We start from the raw sequence: 22,503 nt of genomic DNA, 5'->3' as shown, positions 1-22,503 counted from the left end.
GATACAATCCGTGATGAAATCTCCACTCTACAGGTATCTCCCCCAGCTAAGACCCCATGTCAACAGGTACAACTGACACTCCCCCTATTCAAATCTGCTACTCCAGATGAAGTTGCTAAACTCCTTCCTATCGCCCACCTAACCACCTGTCCTCTGGACCCTATTCCCTCTCAAACGCTACGGTCACCCTCTGACCCCATCCTACACTCTCTAACCCACATCTTCAATCTCTCCCTCACCTCTGGCATCTTCCCCGATGCTCTAAAACATGCACTGGTCACTCCCATACTCAAAAAGCCGCCCTTGGACCCTACCAATCTTAACAACCTACGCCCTATCTCCTTGCTCCCCTTTTCCTCTAAACTCCTTGAATGCCTGGTTTACAACCAACTGAGTGACCACCTCATTATAAACAACCTTCTTGATCCCCTTCAATCTGGATTTTGCACTCAACACTCCACAGAAACTGCTCTTTTAAAACTCACAAATGACCTACTAACTGCAAAAACCAACGGACACTATTCTGTACTTCTACTTCTGGATCTTTCAGCTGCCTTTGACACGGTTGACCACCCCCTCCTCCTCAAAAAACTTTACTCCCTCTGTCTCCAAGACTGTGCTCTTCAGTGGCTCTCATTCTACCTATCCCAACGCACCTTCAGTGTCACTTACAATTCTACTTCCTCCACTCCTCTTCCCTTCTCTGTCGGTGTCCCCCAAGGTTCTGTTCTTGGATCTCTTTTATTTTCAATCTACACCTCTTCCCTGGGTCAGCTGATAGCCTCTCACGGCTTTCAATATCATTTCTATGCTGATGACACACAAATCTATCTCTCCACCCCTCAACTCACTCCATCAGTCTCCTCACACATCACTAACTTACTAACCGACATATCTATATGGATGTCACAAAACTTCCTCAAACTCAACTTGTCCAAAACCGAGCTTATAATATTTCCTCCCCCACGTGCCTCTTCCCCTGACTTCTCTGTGAAGAGCAATGGCAAAACCATCCACCCGTCCCCACATGTCAGGGTGCTAGGTGTTATCCTAGATTCTGAACTCTCCTTTCAGCCCCACATCCAATCACTTTCCAAAGCTTGCCGTCTCAACCTCCGCAACATCTCTAAACTACGTCCCTTTCTAACCAGTGAAACCACAAAGCTCCTGATTCACTCCCTGGTTATCTCTCGCCTTGACTACTGCAATTCCTCATTGGCTTACCTTTAAATAGACTATCCCCCCTTCAGTCCATCATGAATGCGGTTGCCAGACTCATCCACCTTACAAACCGCTCAGTGTCTGCTACCCCTCCCTGCCAATCCCTCCATTGGCTGTCACTCGCCCAACGAATTCAATTCAAAATACTAACAATAAGTTACAAAGCCATCCACAACTGTGCCCCCAGCTACATCACTAACCTAGTCTCAAAATACCAACCTAATCGCCATCTCCATTCCTCCCAAGATCTCCTGCTCTCTAGCTCCCTCATCACCTCCTCCCATATTTGCCTCCAGGACTTCTCCCGAGCCTCGTCCATCCTCTGGAATTCCCTACCCCAATCTGTCAGACTGTCTCCAAATGTATCCACTTTTAGGCGATCCCTGAAAACTTTCCTCTTCAGAGAAGCCTATCCTGCCTCCATCTAACAACTGCACTATTTTCTCCATTAGCTCATCCCCCACAGCTATTACCCTTTTGTATAACTGGACCCTCCCTCCTAGATTGTAAGCTCTAATGAGCAGGGCCTTCTGATTCCTCCTGTATTGAATTGTATTGTAATTGTACTGTCTGGACTAAAGTTGTAAAGCGCTGCGTAAACTGGTGGCTTTGGCCAATTATGGCTCAGGGGGTTTAGTACACGCCCCACACTATATAATGCCGCCTGCACGGCGGCCCTGTATAGTGTGTTCCTGCGTACAGAGACAGAGAGACAGTGTCATTTGATTTAAGTTAGATAGATTAGGCAGGACAGTCAGTAAGTTAGCTGCACTTACAGTGTATTGTGTATATATATGCATTCCAGGTGTTGTGTATGTGTATATATATATATATATATATATATATATATATATATATATATATATATATATATATATATATATATACACACTGTATTCAGTTTAGCTAGATCCGTTCCTGTTATTATCTTCCTACTGACAGGCAGGCTTGTGTTGCTACAGTATTTACAGCTACCTGAAGAAATTTGCTTGTGTTTTTCTGATCCTATTAGTACCAAAGTCAGGCAGCTAGACTATTTACAGTTAGTATAGTGCATCCTCCTCACAGTGTTCAGCAAAAGCTACAAGTTAGTTTAGTGTGACCTCTGCACAGTGTTCAGCTAAAGCTACAAGTTAGTGTAGTGCGACCTCTGCACAGTGTTCAGCTAAAGCTAAAAGTTAGTGTAGTGCGTCCTCCTCACAGTGTTCAGCTAAAGCTACAAGTTAGTTTAGTGTGACCTCTGCACAGTGTTCAGCTAAAGCTACAAGTTGGTGTAGTGCGACCTCTGCACAGTGTTCAGCTAAAGCTACAAGTTAGTGTAGTGTATCCTCTGAACAGTGTTCAGCTAAAGCTACAAGTTAGTGTAGTGCCCAGTGGTCAGCTAAAGCTACAAGTTAGTGTAGTGCGTCCTCCTCACAGTGTTCAGCTAAAGCTAAAAGTTAGTGTAGTGCGTCCTCCTCACAGTGATCAGCTAAAGCTACAAGTTAGTGTAGTGCGACCTCTGCACAGTGTTCAGCTAAAGCTACAAGTTAGTGTAGTGCGTCCTCTAAACAGTGTTCAGCTAAACCTACAAGTTAGTGTAGTGCACAGTGTTCAACTAAAGCTACAAGTTAGTGTTGTGCGTCCTCCTCACAGTGTTCAGCTAAAGCTACAAGATAGTGTAGTGCGACCTCTGCACAGTGTTAAGCTAAAGCTACAAGTTAGTGTAGTGTGTCCTCTGAACAGTGTTCAGCTAAAGCTACAAGTTAGTGCAGTGCACAGTGTTCAGCTAAAGCTACAAGTTAGTGTAGTGCGACCTCTTCACAGTGTTCAGCTAAATCTACAAGTTAGTGTAGTGCGTCCTCTTCACAGTGTTCAGCTAAAGCTACAAGTTAGTTTAGTGCGTCCTCCTCACAGTGTTCAGCTAAAGCTACAAGTTAGTGTAGTGCGACCTATGCACAGCGTTCAGCTAAAGCTACAAGTTAGTGTAGTGTGTCCTCTGAACAGTGTTCAGCTAAAGCTACAAGTTAGTGTAGTGAGACCTCTGCACAGTGTTCAGCTACAGCTACAAGTTAGTGTAGTGCGTCCTCTGAACAGTGTTTAGCTAAAGAAGTTAGTGTAGTGCACAGTGTTCAGCTAAAGCTATAAGTTAGTGTAGTGCGTCCTCCTCACAGTGTTAAGCTAAAGCTACAAGTTAATGTAGTGCGACCTCCTCACAGTGTTCAGCTAAAGCTACCAGTTACTGTAGTGCGTCCTCCTCACAGTGTTCAGCTAAATCTACAAGTTAGTGTAGTGCGACCTCTGCACAGCATTCAGCTAAAGCTACAAGTTAGTGTAGTGCGACCTCTGCACAGTGTTCAGCTAAAGCTATCTGAAGAAGGTTGGTGGTGTTTTCCTGATCCTATCACTACCGCAGGCACCTACATTATTTACACGTTAGTGTAGTGTGACCTCTGCACAGTGTTCAGCTAAAGCTACCTGTAGAAGATTGGTGGTGTTTTCCTGATCCTATCACTACTGCAGGTAGCTACATTATATACACGTTAATGTAGTGCGACCTCTGCACAGTGTTCAGCTAAAGCTACAAGTTAGTGTAGTGCGTCCTCCTCACAGTGTTCAGCTAAAGCTACAAGTTAGTGTAGTGCACAGTGTTCAGCTAAAGCTACAAGTTAGTGTAGGGCGTCCTCCTCGCAGTGTTCAGTTAAAGCTACAAGTTAGTGTAGTGCATCCTCTGAACAGTGTTCAGCTAAAGCTACAACTTAGTGTAGTGCACAGTGTTCAGCTAAAGCTACAAGTTAGTGTAGTGTGTCCTCTGAACAGTGTTCAGCTAAAGCTACAAGTTAGTGTTGTACGACCTCTGCACAGTGTTCAGTTAAAGCTACAAGTTAGTGTAGTGTGTCCTCTGAACAGTGTTCAGCTAAAGCTACAAGTTAGTGTTGTACGACCTCTGCACAGTGTTCAGCTAAAGCTACCTGTAGAAGGTTGGTGGTGTTTTTCTGATCCTATCACTACCGCAGGCAGCTACATTATTTTAATGTTAGTGTAGTGCGTCCTCTTTACAGTGTTCAGCTAAAACTATCTGAAGAAGGTTGGTGGTGTTTTCCTAATCCTATCACTACCGCAGGCAGCTACATTATTTACACGTTAGTGTAGAGCGACCTCTGCACAGTGTTCAGCTAAAGCTAAATGTAGAGGATTGGTGGTGTTTTCCTGATCCTATCACTACCACAGGCAGCTACATTATATACACGTTAGTGTAGTGTGACCTCTGCACAGTGTTCAGCTAAAGCTACAAGTTTGTGAAGTGCGTCCTCCTCACAGTGTTCAGCTAAAGCTACAAGTCAGTGTAGTGCACAGTGTTCAGCTAAAGCTACAAGTTAGTGTAGTGCGTCCTCCTCACAGTGTTCAGTTAAAGCTACAAGTTAGTGTAGTGTGTCCTCTGAACAGTGTTCAGCTAAAGCTACAAGTTAGTGTAGTGCGACCTCTGCACAGTGTTCAGCTAAAGCTGCCTGCAGAAGGTTGGTGGTGTTTTCCTGATCCTATCACTACCACAGGCAGCTACATTATTTACACGTCAGTGTAGTGCGACCTCTGCACAGTGTTCAGCTAAGAGCTACCTGTAGAAGGTTGGTGGTGTTTTCCTGATCCTATCACTACCACAGGCAGCTACATTATTTACACATCAATGTAGTGCGACCTCTGCACAGTGTTCAGCTAAAGCTACCTGTAGAAGTTTGGTGGTGTTTTCCTGATCCTATCACTACCGCAGGCAGCTACATTATTTACACGTTAGTGTAGTGCGACCTCTGCACAGTGTTCAGCTAAAGCTACCTGTACAAGGTTGGTGGTGTTTTCCTGATCCTATCACTACCGTAGGCAGCTACATTATTTACACGTTAGTGTAGTGTATACCTCTGCACAGTGTTCAGCTAAAGCTACCTGTAGAAGTTTGGCGGTGTTTTCCTGATCCTATCACTACCGCAGGCAACTACATTATTTACACGTTAGAGTAGTGCAACCTCTACACAGTGTTCAGCTAAAGCTACAAGTTAGTGTAGTGTGTCCTCCTCACAGTGTTCAGCTAAAGCTACAAGTTAGTGTAGTGCACAGTGTTCAGGTAAAGCTACAAGTTAGTTTAGTGCGTCCTCTGAACAGTGTTCAGCTAAAGCTACAAGTTAGTGTAGTGCGTCCTCTGAACAGTGTTCAGCTAAAGCTACAAGTTAGTGTAGTCCACAGTGTTAAGCTAAAGCTACAAGTTAGTGTAGTGCGTCCTCCTCACAGTGTTCAGCTAAAGCTACAAGTTAGTGTAGTGCGTCCTCCTCTCAGTATTCAGCTAAAGCTACAAGTTAGTGTAGTGCGACCTCTGCATAGTGTTCAGCTAAAGCTACAAGTTAGTGTAGTGCGTCCTCTGAACAGTGTTCAGCTAAAGCTACAAGTTAGTGTAGTGCGTCCTCTGAACAGTGTTCAGCTAAAGCTACAAGTTAGTGTAGTGCGTCCTCTGAACAGTGTTCAGCTAAAGCTACAAGTTAGTTTAGTGCACAGTGTTCAGCTAAAGCTACAAGTTAGTGTAGTGCGACCTCTTCACAGAGTTCAGCTAAATCTACAAGTTAGTGTAGTGCATCCTCTTCACAGTGTTCAGCTAAAGCTACAAGTTAGTGTAGTGCATCCTCCTCACAATGTTCAGCTAAAGGTACAAGTTAGTGTAGTGCGACCTATGCACAGTGTTCAGCTAAAGCTACAAGTTAGTGTAGTGTGTCCTCTGAACAGTGTTCAGCTAAAGCTACAAGTTAGTGTAGTGAGACCTCTGCACAGTGTTCAGCTACAGCTACAAGTTAGTGTAGTGCGTCCTCTGAACAGTGTTTAGCTAAAGAAGTTAGTGTAGTGCACAGTGTTCAGCTAAAGCTACAAGTTAGTGTAGTGCGTCCTCCTCACAGTGTTCAGCTAAAGCTACAAGTTAATGTAGTGCGACCTCCTCACAGTGTTCAGCTAAAGCTACCAGTTACTGTAGTGCGTCCTCCTCACAGTGTTCAGCTAAATCTACAAGTTAGTGTAGTGCGACCTCTGCACAGCGTTCAGCTAAAGCTACAAGTTAGTGTAGTGCATCCTCTGAACAGTGTTCAGCTAAAGCTACAAGTTAATGTAGTGCGACCTCTGCACAGTGTTCAGCTAAAGCTACAAGTTAGTGTAGTGCGTCCTCTGAACAGTGTTCAGCTAAAGCTACAAGTTAGAGTAGTGCGACCTCTGCACAGTGTTCAGCTAAAGCTATCTGAAGAAGGTTGGTGGTGTTTTCCTGATCCTATCACTACCACAGGCAGCTACATTATTTACACGTTAGTGTAGTGTGACCTCTGCACAGTGTTCAGCTAAAGCTACCTGTAGAAGATTGGTGGTGTTTTCCTGATCCTATCACTACTGCAGGTAGCTGCATTATATACACGTTAGTGTAGTGCGACCTCTGCACAGTGTTCAGCTAAAGCTACAAGTTAGTGTAGTGCGTCATCCTCACAGTGTTCGACTAAAGCTACAAGTTAGTGTAGTGCACAGTGTTCAGCTAAAGCTACAAGTTAGTGTAGGGCGTCCTCCTCGCAGTGTTCAGTTAAAGCTGCAAGTTAGTGTAGTGGGTCCTCTGAACAGTGTTCAGCTAAAGCTACAACTTAGTGTAGTGCACAGTGTTCAGCTAAAGCTACAAGTTAGTGTAGTGTCTCCTCAGAACAGTGTTCAGCTAAAGCTACAAGTTAGTGTTGTACGACCTCTGCACAGTGTTCAGTTAAAGCTACAAGTTAGTGTTGTACGACCTCTGCACAGTATTCAGCTAAAGCTACCTGTAGAAGGTTGGTGGTGTTTTTCTGATCCTATCACTACCGCAGGCAGCTACATTATTTTAACGTTAGTGTAGTGCGTCCTCTTTACAGTGTTCAGCTAATGCTATCTGAAGAAGGTTGGTGGTGTTTTCCTAATCCTATCACTACCGCAGGCAGCTACATTATTTACATGTTAGTGTAGAGCGACCTCTGCACAGTGTTCAGCTAAAGCTAAATGTAAAGATTGGTTGTGTTTTCCTGATCCTATCATTACCGCAGGCAGCTACATTATATACACGTTAGTGTAGTGCGACCTTTGCACAGTGTTCAGCTAAAGCTACAAGTTTGTGAAGTGCATCCTCCTCACAATGTTCAGCTAAAGCTACAAGTCAGTGTAGTGCACAGTGTTCAGCTAAAGCTACAAGTTAGTGTAGTCCGTCCTCCTCACAGTGTTCAGTTAAAGCTACAGGTTAGTGTAGTGTGTCCTCTGAACAGTGTTCAGCTAAAGCTACAAGTTAGAATAGTGCGACCTCTGCACAATGTTCAGCTAAAGCTACCTGCAGAAGGTTGGTGGTGTTTTCCTGATCCTATCACTACCACAGGCAGCTACATTATTTACACGTCAGTGTAGTGCGACCTCTGCACAGTGTTCAGCTAAGAGCTACCTGTAGAAGGTTGGTGGTGTTTTCCTGATCCTATCACTACCGCAGGCAGCTACATTATTTACATGTTAGTGTAGTGCAACCTCTGCACAGTGTTCAGCTAAAGCTACCTGTAGAAGTTTGGTGGTGTTTTCCTGATCCTATCACTACCGCAGGCAGCTACATTATTTACACGTTAGTGTAGTGCGACCTCTGCACAGTGTTCAGCTAAAACTACCTGTAGAAGGTTGGTGGTGTTTTCCTGATCCTATCACTACCGCAGGCAGCTACATTATTTACACGTTAGTGTAGTGCTACCTCTGCACAGTGTTCAGCTAAAGCTACCTGTAGAAGTTTGGTGGTGTTTTCCTGATCCTATCACTACGGCAGGCAACTACATTATTTACACGTTAGTGTAGTGCAACCTCTACACAGTGTTCAGCTAAAGCTACAAGTTAGTGTAGTGTGTCCTCCTCACAGTGTTCAGCTAAAGCTACAAGTTAGTGTAGTGCACAGTGTTCAGGTAAAGCTACAAGTTAGTTTAGTGCGTCCTCTGAACAGTGTTCAGCTAAAGCTACAAGTTAGTGTAGTGCGTCCTCTGAACAGTGTTCAACTAAAGCTACAAGTTAGTGTAGTGCACAGTGTTAAGCTAAAGCTACAAGTTAGTGTACTGCGTCCTCCTCACAGTGTTCAGCTAAAGCTTCAAGTTAGTGTAGTGCGTCCTCCTCTCAGTATTCAGCTAAAGCTACAAGTTAGTGTAGTGCGACCTCTGCACAGTGTTCAGCTAAAGCTACAAGTTAGTGTAGTGCGTCCTCTGAACAGTGTTCAGCTAAAGCTACAAGTTAGTGTAGTGCGACCTCTGCACAGAGTTCGGCTAAAGCTACAAGTTAGTGTAGTGCACAGTGTTCAGCTAAAGCTACAAGTTAGTGTAGTGCGTCCTCTGAACAGTGTTCAGCTAAAGCTACAAGTTAGTGTAGTGCGTCCTCTGAACAGTGTTCAGATAAAGCTACAAGTTAGTGGAGTGTGTCCTCTGAACAGTGTTCATCTAAAGCTGCAAGTTAGTGTAGTGTGTCCTCTGAACAGTGTTCAGCTAAAGCTACAAGTTAGTGTAGTGCGACCTCTGCACAGTGTTCAGCTAAAGCTACAAGTTAGTGTATTGTGTCCTCTGAACAGTGTTAAGCTAAAGAAGTTAGTGTAGCGCACAGTGTTCAGCTAAAGCTACAAGTTAGTGTAGTGCGTCCTCCTCACAGTGTTCAGCTAAAGCTACAAGTTAGTGTAGTGCGTCCTCCTCACAGTGTTCAGCTAAATTTACAAGTTAGTGTAGTGCGACCTCTGCACAGCGTTCAGCTAAAGCTACAAGTTAGTGTAGTGCATCCTCTGAACAGTGTTCAGCTAAAGCTACAAGTTAATGTAATGCGACCTCTGCACAGTGTTCAGCTAAAGCTACAAGTTAGTGTAGTGCGTCCTCTGAACAGTGTTCAGCTAAAGCTACAACTTAGTGTAGTGCGACCTCTGCACAGTGTTCAGCTAAAGCTATCTGAAGAAGGTTGGTGTTGTTTTCCTGATCCTATCACTACCACAGGCAGCTACATTATTTACACGTTAGTGTAGTGTGACCTCTGCACAGTGTTCAGCTAAAGCTACCTGTAGAAGATTGGTGGTGTTTTCCTGATCCTATCACTACTGCAGGTAGCTACATTATATACACGTTAGTGTAGTGCGACCTCTGCACAGTGTTCAGCTAAAGCTACAAGTTAGTGTAGTGCGTCCTCCTCACAGTGTTCGACTAAAGCTACAAGTTAGTGTAGTGCACAGTGTTCAGCTAAAGCTACAAGTTAGTGTAGGGCGTCCTCCTCACAGTGTTCAGTTAAAGCTGCAAGTTAGTGTAGTGCGTCCTCTGAACAGTGTTCAGCTAAAGCTACAACTTAGTGTAGTGCACAGTGTTCAGCTAAAGCTACAAGTTAGTGTAGTGTGTCCTCAGAACAGTGTTCAGCTAAAGCTACAAGTTAGTGTTGTACGACCTCTGCACAGTGTTCAGTTAAAGCTACAAGTTAGTGCAGTGTGTCCTCTGAACAGTGTTCAGCTAAAGCTACAAGTTAGTGTTGTATGACCTCTGCACAGTGTTCAGCTAAAGCTACCTGTAGAAGGTTGGTGGTGTTTTTCTGATCCTATCACTACCGCAGGCAGCTACATTATTTTAACGTTATTGTAGTGCGTCCTCTTTACAGTGTTCAGCTAAAGCTATCTGAAGAAGGTTGGTGGTGTTTTCCTAATCCTATCACTACCGCAGGCAGCTACATTATTTACATGTTAGTGTAGAGCAACCTCTGCACAGTGTTCAGCTAAAGCTAAATGTAAAGATTGGTGATGTTTTCCTGATCCTATCACTACCGCAGGCAGCTACATTATATACACGTTAGTGTAGTGCGACCTTTGCACAATGTTCAGCTAAAGCTACAAGTTTGTGAAGTGCGTCCTCCTCACAATGTTCAGCTAAACCTACAAGTCAGTGTAGTGCACAGTGTTCAGCTAAAGCTACAAGTTAGTGTAGTCCGTCCTCCTCACAGTGTTCAGTTAAAGCTACAAGTTAGTGTAGTGTGTCCTCTGAACAGTGTTCAGCTAAAGCTACAAGTTAGAGTAGTGCGACCTCTGCACAGTGTTCAGCTAAAGCTACCTGCAGAAGGTTGGTGGTGTTTTCCTGATCCTATCACTACCACAGACAGCTACATTATTTACACGTCAGTGTAGTGCGACCTCTACACAGTGTTCAGCTAAGAGCTACCTGTAGAAGGTTGGTGGTGTTTTCCTGATCCTATCACTACCGCAGGCAGCTACATTATTTACACGTTAGTGTAGTGCAACCTCTGCACAGTGTTCAGCTAAAGCTACCTGTAGAAGTTTGGTGGTGTTTTCCTGATCCTATCACTACCACAGGCAACTACATTATTTACACGTTAGTGTAGTGAAACCTCTACACAGTGTTCAGCTAAAGCTACAAGTTAGTGTAGTGTGTCCTCCTCACAGTGTTCAGCTAAAGCTACAAGTTAGTGTAGTGCACAGTGTTCAGGTAAAGCTACAAGTTAGTTTAGTGCGTCCTCTGAACAATGTTCAGCTAAAGCTACAAGTTAGTGTAGTGCGTCCTCTGAACAGTGTTCAGCTAAAGCTACAAGTTAGTGTAGTGCACAGTGTTAAGCTAAAGCTACAAGTTAGTGTACTGCGTCCTCCTCAGAGTGTTCAGCTAAAGCTACAAGTTAGTGTAGTGCGTCCTCCTCTCAGTATTCAGCTAAAGCTACAAGTTAGTGTAGTGCGACCTCTGCACAGTGTTCAGCTAAAGCTACAAGTTAGTGTAGTGCGTCCTCTGAACAGTGTTCAGCTAAAGCTACAAGTTAGTGTAGTGCGACCTCTGCACAGAGTTCGGCTAAAGCTACAAGTTAGTGTAGTGCACAGTGTTCAGCTAAAGCTACAAGTTAGTGTAGTGCGTCCTCTGAACAGTGTTCAGCTAAAGCTACAAGTTAGTGTAGTGCGTCCTCTGAACAGTGTTCAGATAAAGTTACAAGTTAATGGAGTGTGTCCTCTGAACAGTGTTCATCTAAAGCTGCAAGTTAGTGTAGTGTGTCCTCTGAACAGTGTTCAGCTAAAGCTACAAGTTAGTGTAGTGCGACCTCTGCACAGTGTTCAGCTAAAGCTACAAGTTAGTGTATTGCGTCCTCTGAACAGTGTTAAGCTAAAGAAGTTAGTGTAGTGCACAGTGTTCAGCTAAAGCTACAAGTTAGTGTAGTGCGTCCTCCTCACAGTGTTCAGCTAAAGCGACAAGTTAGTGTAGTGCGTCCTCCTCACAGTGTTCGGCTAAATTTACAAGTTAGTGTAGTGCGACCTCTGCACAGTGTTCAGCTAAAGCTACAAGTTAGTGTAGTGTGTCCTCTGAACAGTGTTCAGCTAAAGCTACAAGTTAGTGTAGTGCGACCTCTGCACAGTGTTCAGATAAAGCTACAAGTTATTGGAGTGTGTCCTCTGAACAGTGTTCATCTAAAGCTGCAAGTTAGTGTAGTGTGTCCTCTGAACAGTGTTCAGCTAAAGCTACAAGTTAGTGTAGTGCGACCTCTGCACAGTGTTCAGCTAAAGCTACAAGTTAGTGTATTGCGTCCTCTGAACAGTGTTAAGCTAAAGAAGTTAGTGTAGTGCACAGTGTTCAGCTAAAGCTACAAGTTAGTGTAGTGCGTCCTCCTCACAGTGTTCAGCTAAAGCTACAAGTTAGTGTAGTGCGTCCTCCTCACAGTGTTCAGCTAAATTTACAAGTTAGTGTAGTGTGACCTCTGCACAGTGTTCAGCTAAAGCTACAAGTTAGTGTAGTGTGTCCTCTGAACAGTGTTCAGCTAAAGCTACAAGTTAGTGTAGTGCGACCTCTGCACAGTGTTCAGCTAAAGCTACCTGTAGAAAGTTGGTAGTGTTTTCCTGATCTTATCACTACCGCAGGCAGCTACATTATTTACATGTTAGTGTAGTGCGTCTTCTGCACAGTGTTCAGCTAAAGCTACAAGTTAGTGTAGTGCGTTCTCCTCACAGTGTTCAGCTAAAGCTGCAAGTTAGAGTAGTGCATCCTCTGAACAGTGTTCAGCTAAAGCTACAAGTTAGTGTATGTGCACAGTGTTCAGCTAAAGCTACAAGTTAGTGTAGTGCTTCCTCCACACAGTGTTCAGGTAAAGCTACAAGTTAGTGCTGTGCGACCTCTGCACAGTGTTCAGCTAAAGCTACAAGTTAGTGTAGTGCATCCTCTGAACAGTGTTCGGCTAAAGCTACAAGTAAGTGTAGTACAACCTCTGCACAGTGTTCAGCTAAAGCTACCTGTAGAAGGTTGGTGGTGTTTTTCTGATCCTATCACTACCGCAGGCAGCTACATTATTTACACGTTAATCTAGTGCGACCTCTACACAGTGTTCAGCTAAGAGCTACCTGTAGAAGGTTGGTGGTGTTTTCCTAATCCTATCACTACCGCAGGCAGATACATTATTTACACGTTAGTTTAGTGCGACCTCTGCACAGTGTTCAGCTAAAGCTACCTGTAGAAGGTTGGTTTTGTTTTCCTGATCTTTCACTACCACAGGCAGCTACATTATTTACACGTTAGTGTAGTGCGACCTCTGCACAGTGTTCAGCTAAGGCTACCTGTAGAAGGTTGGTGGTGTTTTCCTGATCCTATCACTATCGCAGGCAGCTACATTATTTTAATGTTAGTGTAGTGCGACCTCTGCACAGTGTTCAGCTAAACCTACCAGTTAGTGTAGTGCGTCATCCTCACAGTGTTTAGCTAAAGCTACAATTTAGTGGAGTGTGTCCTCCTCACAGTGTTCAGCTAAAGCTACAAGTTAGTGTAGTTCATCCTTTGAACAGTGTTCAGCTAAAGCTACAACTTAGTGTAATGCACAGTGTTCAGCTAAAGCTACAAGTTAGTGTAGAGCGTCCTCCTCACAGTGTTCAGCTAAAGCTATAAGTTAGTGTAGTGCACAGTGTTCAGATAAAGCTACAAGTTAGTGTAGTGTGTCCTCCTCACAGTGTTCAGCTAAAGCTACAAGTTAGTGTAGTGCGTCCGCTGAACAGTGTTGAGCTAAAGCTACAAGTTAGTGTAGTGCGTCCTCATCTCAGTGTTCAGCTAAAGCTACAAGTTAGTGTAGTGCGACCTCTGCACAGTGTTCAGCTAAAGCTACAAGTTAGTGTAGTGCGTCCTCTGAAAAGTGTTCAGCTAAAGCTTCAAGTTAGTGTAGTGCGACCTCTGCACAGTGTTCAGCTAAAGCTACCTGTAGAAGGTTGGTGGTGTTTTCCTGATCCTATCACTACCACAGACAGCCACATTATTTTAACATTAGTGTAGTGCGTCCTATTCACAGTGTTTAGTTAAAGCTATCTGTAGAAGGTTAGTGTTGTTTTCCTGATCCTATCACTACTGCAGTCAGCTACATTATTTACATGTTAGTGTAGTGCAACCTCTGCACAGTGTTCAGCTAAAGCTACAAGTTAGTGTAGTGCAAAGTGTTCAGCTAAAGCTACAAGTTAGTGTAGTGCACAGTGTTCAGCTAAAGCTAAACGTTAGTGTAGTGCTTCTTCTGAACAGTGTTCAGCTAAAACTACAAGTTAGTGTAGTGCACAGTGTTCAGCTAAATCTACAGGTTAGTGTAGTGCGTCCTCTTAACAGTGTTCAGCTAAAGCTATAAGATAGTGTAGTGCACAGTGTTCAGTTGAAGCTACAAGTTAGTGCAGTGCGTCCTCCTCACAGTGTTAAGCTAAATCTACAAGTTAGTGTAGTGCATCCTCTGAACAGTGTTTAGCTAAAACTACAAGTTAGTGTCGTGAGTCCTCTGAAAAGTGTTCAGCTAAAGCTACAAGTTAGTGTAGTGCGTCCTCTGAACAGTGTTCCGCTAAAGCCACAAGTTAGTGTAGTACGACCTCTGCACAGTGTTCAGCTAAAGCTACCTGTAGAAGGTTGGTGGTGTTTTTCTGATCCTTTCACTACTGCAGGCAGCTACATTATTTACACTTTAATGTAGTGCAACCTCTGCACAGTGTTCAGCTAAAGCTACCAGTTAGTGTAGTGCGTTTTCCTCACAGTGTTTAGCTAAAGCTACAATTTAGTGTAGTGCGTCCTCCTCATGTGTTCAGCTAAAGCTACAAGTTAGTGTAGTTCAATCTCTGAACAGTGTTCAGCTAAAGCAACAACTTATGCCCCGTACATACGGTCGGATTTTCCGATGGAAAATGTCCGATCGGAGCGTGTTGTCGGAAATTCCGACCGTGTGTGGGTTCCATCTGAACTTTTTCCATCGGATTTTCCGACACACAAAGTTGGAGAGCAGGAGATAAAATTTTCCGACAACAAAATCCGTTGTCAGAAATTCCGATCGTGTGTACACAAATCCGACGGACAAAGTGCCACGCATGCTCAGAATAAATAAAGAGATGAAAGCTATTCGCCACTGCCCCGTTTATAGTCCCGACGTACGTGTTTTACGTCACCGCGCTTAGAACGATCGGATTTTCCGCCAACTTTGTGTGACCATGTGTATGCAAGACAAGTTTGAGCCAACATCCGTCGGAACATAACCTAGGATTTTGTTGTCGGAATGTCCGAACAAAGTCCAACCGTGTGTACGGGGCATTGGTGTAGTGCATAGTATTCAGCTAAAGCTACAAGTTAGTGTAGTGCGTCCTCCTCAGTGTTCAGCTAAAGCTACAAGTTAGTGTAGTGCGTCCTCCTCAGTGTTCAGCTAAAGCTACAAGTTAGTGTAGTGCACAGTGTTCAGCTAAAGCTACAAGTTAGTGTAGTGCCTCCTCTGAACAGTGTTCAGCTAAAGCTACAAGTTAGTGTAGTGCGTCCTCTGAACAGTGTTCAGCTAAAGCTACAAGTTAGTGTTGTGCACAGTGTTCAGCTAAAGCTACAAGTTAGTGTAGTGCGTCCTCCTCACAGTGTTCAGCTAAAGCCACAAGTTAGTGTAGTCTGTCCTCCTCTCAGTATTCAGCTAAAGCTACAAGATAGTGTAGTGCAACCTCTGAACTGTGTTCAGCTAAAGCTACAAGTTAGTGTAGTGCAACCTCTGCACAGTGTTCAGCTAAAGCTACCTTTAGAAGATTGGTGGTGTTTTCCTGATCCTATCACTACTGCAGGTAGCTACATTATATACATGTTAGTGTAGTGCGACCTCTGCTGAGTGTTCAGCTAAATCTACAAGATAGTGTAGTGCGTCCTCATCACAGTGTTCAGCTAAAGCTACAAGTTAGTGTAGTGCACATTGTTCAGCTAATGCTACAAGTTATTGTAGTGCGTCCTCCTCGCAGTGTTCAGTTAAAGCTAAAAGTTAGTTTAGTGCGTCCTCTGAACAGTGTTCAGCTAAAGCTACAACTTAGTGTAGTGCACAGTGTTCAGCTAAATCTACAAGTTAGTGTAGTGCGACCTCTGCACAGTGTTCAGCTAAAGCTATCTGTAGAAGGTTGGTGGTGTTTTCCTGATCCTATCACTACCGCATACAGCTACATTATTTACACGTTAGTGTAGAGCGACCTCTGCACAGTGTTCAGCTAAAGCTAAATGTATAAGATTGGTGGTGTTTTTCTGATCCTATCACTACCGCAGGCAGCTACATTATATACACGTTAGTGTAGTGCGACCTCTGCACAGTGTTCAGCTAAAGCTACCTGTAGAAGGTTGGTGGTATTTTCCTGATCCTATCACTACTGCAGGCAGCAACATTATTTTAACTTTAGTGTAGTGCGTCCTCTGCACAGTGTTCAGCTAAAGCTATCTGTAGAAGTTTGGTGGTGTTTTCCTGATCTTATCACTACGGCAGGCAGCTACATTATGTTAACTTTAGTGTAGTGCGACTTCTGCACAGTGTTCAGCTAAAGCTACCTGTAGAAGGTTGGTGGTGTTTTCCTGATCCTATCACTACCGCAGGCAGCTACATTATTTACACTTTAGTGTAGTGCAACCTCTGCACAGTGTTCAATAAAAGCTACTTGTAGAAGTTTGGTGATGTTTTCCTGATCCTATCACTACCGCAGGCAGCTACATTATTTACACGTTAGTGTAGTGTGACATCTGCACAGTGTTCAGCTAAAGCTACCTGTAGAAGGTTGGTGGTGTTTTCCTGATCCTATGACTACCGCAGGCAGCTACATTATTTACACGTTAGTGTAATGCAACCTCTGCACAGTGTTCAGCTAAAGCTACCTGTAGAAGTTTGGTGGTGTTTTCCTGATCCTATCACTACCGCAGGCAGCTGCATTATTTACACGTTAGTGTAGTGCTACCTCTGCACAGTGTTCAGCTAATGCTACCTGTAGAGGATTCGTGGTGTTTTCAAGATCCTATCACTACCGCAGGCAGCTACATTATTTATACGTTAGTGTAGTGCGACCTCTGCACAGTGTTCAGCTAAAGCTACAAGTTAGTGTAGTGCATCCTCTGAACAGTGTTCAGCTAAAGCTACAAGTTAGTGTAGTGCCTCCTCCTCACAGTGTTCAGCTAAAGCTACCAGTTAGTGTAGTGCGTCATCCTCACAGTGTTTAGCTAAAGCTACAATTTAGTGTAGTGCGTCCTGCTCACAGTGTTCAGCTAAAGCTACAAGTTAGTGTAGTTCATCCTCTGAACAGTGCTCAGCTAAAGCTACAACTTAGTCTAGTGTACAGTGTTCAGCTAAAGCTACAAGTTAGTGTAGTGTGTCCACCTCACAGTGTTCAGCTAAAGCTACAAGTTAGTGTAGTAGACAGTGTTCAGCTAAAGCTACAAGATAGTGTAGTGCGTCCTCTGAACAGTGTTCAGCTAAAGTTACAAGTTAGTGTAGTGCATCCTCTGAACAGTGTTCAGCTAAAGCTATAAGTTAGTGTAGTATGACCTCTGCACAGTGTTCAGCTAAATCTACCTGTAGAAGGTTGGTGGTGTTTTCCTGATCCTATCACTACTGCAGGCAGCTACATTATTTACACGTTAGTGTAGAGCGACCTCTGCACAGTGTTCAGCTAAAGCTACAAGTTTGTGAAGTGTGTCCTCCTCACAGTGTTCAGCTAAAGCTACCAGTTAGTGTAGTGCATAATCCTCACAGTATTTAGCTAAATCTACAATTTAGTGTAGTGCGTCCCCCCTCACAGTGTTCAGCTAAAGCAACCAGTTAGTATAGTGCGTCATCCTCACAGTGTTTAGCTAAAGCTACAGTTTAGTGTACTGCGTCCTCCTCACAGAGTTCAGTTACAGCTACAAGTTAGTGTTGTTCATCCTCTGAACAGTGTTCAGCTAAAGCTACAAGTTAGTGTAGTGCACAGTGTTCAGCTAAATCTACAAGTTAGTGTAGTGTATCCTCCTCACAGTGTTCATCTAAAGCTACAAGTCAGTGTAGTGCATCCTCTGAACAGTGTTCAGCTAAAGCTACAAGTTAGTGTAGTTCGACCTCTGCACAGTGTTCAACTAAAGCTACAAGTTAGTGTAGTGCGAACTCTGAACAGTGTTAAGCTAAAGCTTCAAGTTAGTGTAGTGCGAGCTCTGCACAGTGTTCAGCTAAAGCTACCTGTAGAAGGTTGGTGGTGTTTTCCTGATCCTATCACTACCGCAGGCAGCTACATTACTTACACGTTAGTGTAGTACGACCTCTGCACAGTGTTCAGCTAATGCTACCTGTAGAAGATTGGTGGTGTTTTCCTGATCCTATCACTACCACAGGCAGCTACATTACTTACACGTTAGTGTAGTACGACCTCTGCACAGTGTTCAGCTAATGCTACCTGTAGAAGATTGGTGGTGTTTTCCTGATCCTATCACTACCACAGGCAGCTACATTATTTACAGGTTAGTGTAGTGCAACCTCTGCACAGTGTTCAGCTAAAGCTACAAGATAGTGTAGTGCGTCCTCTGTACAGTGTTCAGCTAAAGCTACAAGTTAGTGTAGTGCGTCCTCCTCACAGTGTTCAGCTAAAGCTACAAGTTAGTGTAGTGCTTCCGCCTTTCAGTGTTCAGCTAAAGCTACAAATTAGTGTAGTGCGAACTCTGCACAGTGTTCAGCAAAAGCTACCAGTTAGTGCAGTGCATCCTCTGAACAGTGTTCAGCTAAAGCAACAAGTTAGTGTAGTGCGACCTCTGCACAGTGTTCAGCTAAAGCTACCTGAAGAAGGTTGGTGGTGTTTTCCTGATCCTATCACTACTGCAGGGAGCTACATTATTTAAATGTTAGTGTAGTGCGAGCTCTGCACAGTGTTCAGCTAAAGCTACCTGTAGAAGGTTGGTGGTGTTTTCCTGATCCTATCACTACTGCAGGCAGCTACATTATTTTAACATTAATGTAGTGCATCCTCTTCAAACTGTTCAGCTAAAGCTATCTGTAGAAGGTTAGTGTTTTTTTCCTGATCCTATCACTTCCGCAGGCAGCTACATTATTTACATGTAGTGTAGTGCAACCTCTGCACAGTGTTCAGCTAAAGCTACAAGTTAGTGTAGTGCAAAGTGTTCAGCTAAAGCTACATGTTAGTGTAGTGCACAGTTTTCAGCTAAAGCTACAAGTTAGTGTAGTGCGTCCTCCTCACAGTGTTCAGCTAAAGCTACAAGTTAGTATAGTGCTTCCTCCTCTCAGTGTTCAGCTAAAGCTACCAGTTAGTGTAGTGCGACCTCTGCACAGTGTTCAGCTAAAGCTACAAGTTAGTGTAGTGCATCCTCTGAACAGTGTTCACCTAAAGCTACAAGTTACTGTAGTGCGATCTCTGCACAGTGTTCAGCTAAAACTATCTGTAGAAGGTTAGTGTTTTTTTCCTGATCCTATCACTACCGCAGGCAGCTACATTATTTACATGTTAGTGTAGTGCAACCTCTGCACAGTGTTCAGCTAAAGCTACAAGTTAGTGTAGTGCACAGTGTTCAGCTAAAGCTACAAGTTAGTGTAGTGCACAGTGTTCAGCTAAAGCTACAAGTTAGTGTAGTGCGTCCTCCTCACAGTATTCAGCTAAAGCTACAAGTTAGTGTAGTGCTTCCTCCTCTCAGTGTTCAGCTAAAGCTACCAGTTAGTGTAGTGCGACCTCTGCACAGTGTTCAGCTGAAGCTACAAGTTAGTGTAGTGCATCCTCTGAACAGTGTTCAGCTAAAGCTACAAGTTAGTGTAGTGCGACCTCTGCACAGTGTTCAGCTAAAGCTACCTGTAGAAGGTTGGAGGTTTTTTCCTGATCCTATCACTACCACAGGCAGCTACATTATTTACACGTTAGTGTAGTGCAACCTCTGCACAGTGTTCAGCTAAAGCTACCTGTAGAAGTTTGGTGGCGTTTTCCTGATCCTATCACTACCGCAGGCAGCTACATTATTTACACGTTAGTGTAGTGCAACCTCTGCACAGTGTTCAGCTAAAGCTACCTGTAGAAGTTTGGTGGCGTTTTCCTGATCCTATTACTACCGCAGGCAGCTACATTATTTACACGTTAGTGTAGTGCGACCTCTGCACAGTGTTCAGCTAATGTTACCTGTAGAAGATTGTTGGTGTTTTCCTAATCCTATCACTACCGGAGGTAGCTACATTATTTACACGTTAGTGTAGTGCAACCTCTGCACAGTGTTCAGCTAAAGCTACAAGTTAGTGTAGTGCGTTCTCCTCAGTGTTCAGCTAAAGCTACAAGTTAGTGTAGTGCACAGTGTTCAGGTAAAGCTACAAGTTAGTGTAGTGCGTCCTCTGAACAGTGTTCATCTAAAGCTACAAGTTAGTGTAGTGCGTCCTCTGAAAAGTGTTCAGCCAAAGCTACAAGTTAGTGTAGTGCGTCATCAGGAACAGTGTTCAGCTAAAGCTACAACTTAGTGTAGTGCGTTCTCCTCACAGTGTTCAGCTAAAGCTACAACTTAGTGTAGTGCGTCCTCCTCTCAGTGTTCAGCTAAAGCTACAAGTTAGTTTAGTGCGACCTCTGCACAGTGTTCAGCTAAAGCTGCAAGTTTGTGTAGTGCGTCCTCCTCTCAGTGTTCAGCTAAAGCTACAAGTTAGTGTAGTGCGACCTCTGCACAGTGTTCAGCTAAAGCTACCTGCAGAAGGATGGTGGTGTTTTCATGATCCTATCACTATCGCAGGCAGCTACATTATTTACACGTTAGTGTAGTGCGACCTCTGCACAGTGTTCAGATAAAGCTACCTGTAGAAGTTTGGTGGTGTTTTCCTGATCCTATCACTACCACAGGCAGCTACATTATTTTAACTTTAGTGTAATGAGTGCTCTTCACAGTGTTCAGCTAAAGCAATTTGTAGAAGGCTGGGGGTGTTTTCCTAATCCTATCACTACCACAGGCAGATACATAATTTACACGTTAGTTTAGTGTGACCTCTGCACAGTGTTCAGCTAAAGCTACATGTAGAAGGTTGGTTTTGTTTTCCTGATCATTTCACTACTGCAGGCAGCTACATTATTTACACGTTAGTGTAGTGCGACCTCTGCACGGTGTTCAGCTAAAGCTACCTGTAGAAGGTTGGTGGTGTTTTCCTGATCCTATCACTACCACAGGCAGCTACATTATTTACAAGTTAGTGTAGTGCAACCTCTGCACAGTGTTCAGCTAAAGCTACCTGTAGAAGGTTGGTGGTGTTTTCCTGATCCTATCACTACCACAGGCAGCTACATTAATTTAACGTTAGTGTAGTGCGTCCTCTTCACAGTGTTCAGCTAAAGCTATCTGTAGAAGGTTGCTGGTGTTTTCCTGAGCCTATCACTACTGCAGGCAGCTACATTATTTACACATTAGTGTAGTGCGATCTCTGCACAGTGTTCAGCAAATACTACCTGTAGAAGATTGGTGGTGTTTTCTAGTTACTATCACTACCGCAGACAGCTACATTATTTACATGTTAGTGTAGTGTAACCTCTGCACAGTGTTCAGCTAAAGCTACAAATTAATGTAGTGCGTCCTCCTCACAGTGTTCAGCTAAAGCTACAAGTTAGTGTAGTGCACAGTGTTCAGCTAAAGCTACAAGTTAGTGTGGTGCGTCCTCTGAACAGTGTTCAGCTAAAGCTACAAGTTAGTGTAGTGCGTCCTCTGAACAGTGCACAGTGTTCAGCTAAAGCTACAAGTTAGTGTAGTGCACAGTGCTCAGCTAAAGCTACAAGTTAGTTTAGTGTGTCCTCCTCTCAGTGTTCAGCTAAAGCTGCAAGTTAGTGTAGTGCGTCCTCCTCTCAGTGTTCAGCTAAAGCTACAAGTTAGTGTAGTGTGTCCTCCTCTCAGTGTTCAGCTAAAGCTGCAAGTTAGTGTAGTGCGACCTCAGCACAGTGTTCAGCTAAAGCTACAAGTTGGTGTAGTGCATCCTCTGAACAGTGTTCAGCTAAAGCTACAAGTTAATGGAGTGCGTCCTCCTCACAGTGTTCAGCTAAAGCTACAAGTTAGTGTAGTGCACAGTGTTCAGCTAAAGCTGCAAGTTAGTGTAGTGCGTCCTCCTCACAGTGTTCAGCTAAAGCTACAAGTTAGTGTAGTGCACAGTGTTCAGCTAAAGCTACAAGTTAGTGTGATGCGTCCTCTGAACAGTGTTCAGCTAAAGCTTCAAGTTAGTGTAGTGTGTCCTCTGAACAGTGCACAGTGTTCAGCTAAAGCTACAAGTTAGTGTAGTGCACAGTGCTCAGCAAAAGCTACAAGTTAGTTTAGTGCGTCCTCCTCACAGTGTTCAGCTAAAGCTACAAGTTAGTGTGGTGTGTCCTCCTCTCAGTGTTCAGCTAAAGCTACAAGTTAGTGTAGTGCGTCCTCCTCTCAGTGTTCAGCTAAAGCTACAAGTTAGTGTAGTGCGACCTCAGCACAGTGTTCAGCTAAAGCTACAAGTTGGTGTAGTGCATCCTCTGAACAGTGTTCAGCTAAAGCTACAAGTTAATGTAGTGCGTCCTCCTCACAGTGTTCAGCTAAAGCTACAAGTTAGTGTAGTGCACAGTGTTCAGCTAAAGCTACAAGTTAGTGTAGTTCTTCCTCCTCACAGTGTTCAGCTAAAGCTACAAGTTAGTGTAGTGCACAGTGTTCAGCTAAAGCCACAAGTTAGTGTAGTGCATCCTCTGAACAGTGTTCAGATAAAGCTACAAGTTAGTGTAGTGCGTCCTCCTCACAGTGTTCAGCTAAAGCTACAAGTTAGTGTAGTGCACAGTGTTCAGCAAAAGCTACAAGTTAGTGTAGTGCATCCTCCTCACAGTGTTCAGCTAAAGCTACAAGTTTGTGTAGTGCGTCCTCCTCTCAGTGTTCAGCTAAAGCTACAAGTTAGTGTAGTGCATCCTCTTCTCAGTGTTCAACTAAAGCTACAAGTTAATGTAGTGCGACCTCTGCACAGTGTTCAGCTAAAGCTACAAGTTAGTGTAGTGCCTGCTCTGAACAGTGTTCAGCTAAAGCTATAAGGTAG

This window comes from Aquarana catesbeiana, linkage group LG01 (genome assembly GCF_042186555.1).
Source record: "Aquarana catesbeiana isolate 2022-GZ linkage group LG01, ASM4218655v1, whole genome shotgun sequence".
Taxonomy (NCBI): domain Eukaryota; kingdom Metazoa; phylum Chordata; class Amphibia; order Anura; family Ranidae; genus Aquarana; species Aquarana catesbeiana.
The sequence above is the reverse complement of the archived record's forward strand: the minus strand, read 5'-3'. Positions refer to the sequence as shown.